Consider the following 5,872-nt stretch of genomic DNA (forward strand, 5'->3'; position numbering starts at 1 on the left):
TATATATGTATGTATATATTCATAGATACAGATATCTATACATGTTCATACATACATCATAATACATAATTAAATATATAAATCAAAACAACCACACACACGATATGTGATTTTCTCTGTGTCCATGTGCTTCATAATGTCCATGCCAGACATTTTATATTCTCAACCTGAGACATCCATTTCCTAATCAGTCTTAGACATAATTTCGGCTTCACTCATCATCAAAGCCTGTTATTTATGTATCTCTACAAAGGCACATATACTTAAGTATGTCCTCTGTGCGGCTTCAGCCAGATTAAAGGAAATACTTCACTTCTAACAAGTTATAAATTAACTATGTCTTTCAACATCATACCAGTTTCATTCTGTAACATCTGAATGATATTACTTTTTATTAATATTAGGAATATCCTCTTTGATAGTTCTTTCTTAATCTTCGTCACCCCTAGAATATAATTCACACCAAGAAATTTATAATTGATTGGTAATGCATTGCACCTCTTACCAAAATGGAATCACCTGATATGTAACTATCATGGAACTTAATCAAACCTAATGATAGTTATACGTAATGTGGTAATTTCTTCCACTTGCTTTGACAGTTGATTGGAAAACATTCGTTAACAGAAATCTGGAAAGCAAGAAGTAAAAGAATTGTGTTTATGAAGAACTACAAATACGGGGTAGACCATTATTGAAGATGATGCATATATACATATTGAGATAAATAGCCGAAGACTGTCTGAAGATTCTGTACGTTGGCTAGAACACAGGAAGACATTGTTTCGGAGTAGAAACAAGCTTTGTTACTTTGACAGAAGTCTCAGTGTTCTTCAGCAGCAACTTAATCGATTTTCCATCTGCCCTTCCGTAGAATTTTGGTTTGATATGTATCCAATCTAATTTGTATAACATTTCATTTATTGGCCATGTGCTTAATTAAATAAAATTTAATTAATCTTGCTCGATCCATAGTTTGTTGGATAATATGAAAATTTGGTATAGTTGTGCATGGGATTGTATAGTCACTGAGGAATGTAAACAGATGTAAAGAAAAGTTAATACACCTCGGTCGGAATAAAAAAAATAATACAGGCTGTCATGACTAATTTCATAAAGCTTCTTTTTTTTTTTTTAGGCAAATCAATGAACAAGTACCCATGCTTTCTGCCTGCAACGGTCACCATGGGAAAAATAATGAACTCTTTATATTATAGATGAAAGCAAACTAAGTTTCGAAAAGAATATTTGTGGGTTGATGATTACAGTAATGTGAAATTCGTGTCACGAGAAAAAGATTTCAGTGGAGTTATTGCGTATTTTCTCTTATTTTGCAACGTTTGAATTTCAAATGCACAAACTCACACATGCAAAGTCATACACAAAGCGACGTACACATGCATATGTACACACTCACGTGCACAGATATATATATATATATATATATATATATATATATATATATATATATATATATATATATGCACCTACACACGTAAATAAATATTGGTGGTATAATTTTATATCTTAATATATTCAGCTATCAGCGAAATGAATAATAGACACAGACAAATAGAGAAAAAATTCCTTCATGGTTTAATAAAATGGTGATTTATATGCAAATAGCCTAAAAATAGACGCATCTCCATAGTAACTTTCTTTGCCGGCAGATTCTTGTTAATTTTTATTACACCATGATAGTTGAATACTAAATAAATATCGAAAATTATCTTAAATATTCAATTTATGATATTCATATTTATTCTTATTAAGGAGAAGATGTTATAATCAAAGCTATAAAAAGAAATGAGTTATAACCATCGAAATGTCACATGGGTATTGTTCGTAACAAACATTGTAAAGATCTGATATGATGGTTGGGAGGAGAGATATTATTTTCCAACTGACCTAAAATTCATATATTAAAATATACCATGAAGTTCCTTTTGAACATATAAGGAAAACTTGAGACAATTGATGAAAGTATTGTATCAACACACGCATACATAAACATTCTATGTTGTACTTGGTTCAGTCTTTAGACGGTGGCCATATCGGGCCACTGTCTTGTGGGCTTTTAGTCGAAGATATCAACTGAAAGACTTACTATTTTATGCCTGGTGATTATTCAATCGTCGAGGTTTACTGAAACACTAAGCTACAAACACGGAAACGAATCTACACAAGTCGTGAAAACATTGGCGAACAAACACAAAGACATACGCACACAACACAGGCACACACATTCACACACACTCACTCACACACATGCACACAGGTGCGCATGCGCACATACATGTATATATTAACATATATATACATGACGGACCTCCTAGCAGTTTCCGTCTACCGATTTCACTCAAAAGGTACTAGCCGGCTACAATAGAAGACACAGACCAATATACCGGGAAGTGGGAACGAGTCCGAAACCACGTGGCTGTCAAGCGAGCCATGCCTGCGCATATACATGCATTTATACATACGTATGTACATACATACATACATACATACATGATTGCATACATACATGTATAAATGATAAGAATTGAAAAGATAGATATGCATACATATGCAAAGAGCAGGTACGCAGATGGTCACCATAACATATAATCTTTCTATTTGGAATATGAGAATCTTCAAAACGGATGTAACTGCCAAAGTAGCTTTATTTAGTCTATTATAGCAAAACAATGAGAATAGTGTTATCGGACACGAGCTAAAAATATTTTCCATCAGTTTAAGTAGGATGTTTTAGGCAATTATGATGAAAGAATAATATTTATAAAATGAAAAAAAATGACAAAATTATTCTTAGGATGGAATATTTTCTAAGAAACAAAGAATATTCGATTCTTTGTTTCTTCCACCTTTGTTGTAATCGATACGATATGTGAATTTAATCAGTAAGTGTGACATTGATGTTCTTGTTGTTCCAGGGCAATACTTTGTCTCGTATACTTTAATCAAAATCCGTCTCTCCTTGAGCATGGTTCAACTAAGACTACATTATTTCCCATGTCCTTCGGATTTTGAGACAGATCTTGTAATTTCAGAAATATTTTACAACCATGTGTCGCAGGTGGAGCGTACAGTAATGTTACACGCGTTTGTTTATCAATAATTCTTTCATATTTTATTAGCCGCTATGTAATTTATGATCGATTAAGTCAATGATCAAGGGTCTTCTGCGGAAGACACGTCCCCTTTCCATAACTAATATTTAATATGCTCATTCTTTTCCATAACTAATATTTAATATGCCCATTCATGAAGATAAATAATTCGAAGTAATTTGGTTAATATTTCTACGAAGTTAACGACTCCATCGTTACACATTCGTAATTTCGTTATGGAACACTTCAATTAGCCAGAAGAGATTTTTAAATAAGTGGGTGGATTCAAATGTGAACATGAAGAGATACATAAAAATATCATGAAAAATAAATTGCGTGCCCTTTCAGAACGCTTGCCATATTCATTTCTCTTTATCGATTAAAGACACGTGATTAATTACAATTTCCTGACGATTGCAAATAACGCTGAAATATGTCCACAATTTCCTCTCATCTCGAAAACTGTTAAACATTTCCCTCAGTCAATGTATTTCCAATGTCATTTATTAATCAGGACATTTTACTTTAATATTTAGCTGACGTCCACGATTTCGGTAGATTTCTGTACTGTATAATGCATTCAAATTGAAGGAGATATAATCATGGTTAAAGGAAATTAATGTGATGGCCGCAGTAATTGTGTTCTCACTGACTTATCTATGTGTTTTATTGGACAGGTATATTTGGCGCTCACCTAGTATCCACACATTTCTATTCACAAGAAGATCAGTTAAGGGTTAGTATATAAACTATCTCGCACACATGAGACCGCTGTAAATATTAATTGCACTCGTGTAATTGCTACCAGTAACTTACGGAGAAAAGTGCAAGTAAAAATTTACCGAAGAATGGCACGGATTTGGAATGTAAAATGTGAAAACTGAAATGTTCTACACGCAAAAAAAAAAAATATATATTCACAGAAAGTAACGAAAAACCGACACCTTACTCTTTTCTTTCAGAATTTACGTTCTGAGTTCAAATGGTACCGGTGTCTACTTTACCTTTCATCATTTCGGAACCGATAAAATAAATAACAGTCAACACTGGTGTCGATTTAAGCGACTTCCTCCCATGGCCCAAACTTTGAAACAAATGTTATTACGGGATGACAAAAGTTGTTAGGTGACGTTATAAATCTACGTATAAAATCTTAGAGTACGCCCCAAAGGAATATGCTATATATGAAATTATTTATATGATATCAACATATTGAATCAGATTGATTCTTTGTTGTGTTGTATCAATTGATTGTTTGAATGATTGTCAGGAATATATCATGAGCATTTAATGCAAAGGATGGCATCAGAATCTATTGCCAGATGCCAATAACACCATGGACGTGTGTGTTTGTGTGCGTGCTGTGTATATGTGTGTGTGCGTTAATAAATGTATGTGTGTATGTATGTAAAAGTTAATGAAACGCATATGTACGTTTACACAATAAAATTAAAAAAAACATAAATACTAATATTAAGCAAAATTTATGCAACAGAAGCGAAAATGCAATTTATGAAATTGAAAGCTTCAGTGAATCTTTTTAAAATTGAAGTGTGTTGGTGTTAAGAAATGATATAAATAGAAGATAGAACACTGAAAGATAAACTGTCAGAATAGAAATCTTTGTTTTATGGAAAACTGCAGTGCATAGACATGTAGAAGTGTGTGCTTATCTCCCTCCACCCCTCCCTCTTTCTCGCTCTCTGTATATATGCATATATGTGTGTGTGAGTGTGTGAGTGTGCGTGTGTGTGTGTGTGTGTATGTATGAAAGTATATATATATATGTACGTACATATGGATAGATATGTGTGTTTGTGCAATTATTCGTATATATATATATATATATATATATATATGTATGTATGTATGCATGTATGTACGTATACATGCATGTATCTGTACGTGTGCGTGTGTGTATATATACGCACGCGCACATATTTATAACCACTGAAGATATTCTTTGAAAGAAATTTATTGGTGTATTTGGAGGTGAAAATTTATATGAAAATACATTAAAAAAATTTACGAAACCTTTGGAAGCCGAATGAAAATGCTAAACACGGCTGAAACTCGCCGTATCACACATACATTCAAATAGTTTAATATCGGCACGCAGGTTTGTAAGGTTTTAAAGAAAACGATACAGAGTTTATTCGGAAATTTTAATCTATGCGTATTTTCAATATATCTCGAATGATAAATGCACGTGCATCACAAAAATAATGTATTCTACTTTATGCAATGCAATATCGTATTGACATACTCTACTTCATGGAATGCGATACCGTTAACATCAGAAGAACGCACAGTAATTTCAGATATCGCGAATATATCGCAAATGTTTTGCTTACGTGTGATACACTTTGGAATTTTAGTTTCCGAGGAATATAGAATCCCGGATTATTTTTAATGAAATATATTTTAATATACGTTATGTAATATACAGTATTGTTAGATGTCTAATTTACATGTATTTTATTTCAATGTTTTTCGGTATGTTATGTTGTTAAGTAATACGCATATGTGTATGTGTGTGTGTGTGCGCGCGCGTGTGTAAGGGTACGTGCATATGTTAATACGCATATAAATATGTTTGTTCATAAGAATATATTCGTTTACATATGTATGTATATACATATGCATATATACGTGTTTGTGGGTATGTATGTGTGTGTATATATATATATATATATATATATATATATATATATATATATAAACACATAGATATATATGTATAAATATGTTTGAAATAT

The sequence above is a fragment of the Octopus bimaculoides genome, chromosome 19 (assembly GCF_001194135.2).
Source record: "Octopus bimaculoides isolate UCB-OBI-ISO-001 chromosome 19, ASM119413v2, whole genome shotgun sequence".
Taxonomy (NCBI): domain Eukaryota; kingdom Metazoa; phylum Mollusca; class Cephalopoda; order Octopoda; family Octopodidae; genus Octopus; species Octopus bimaculoides.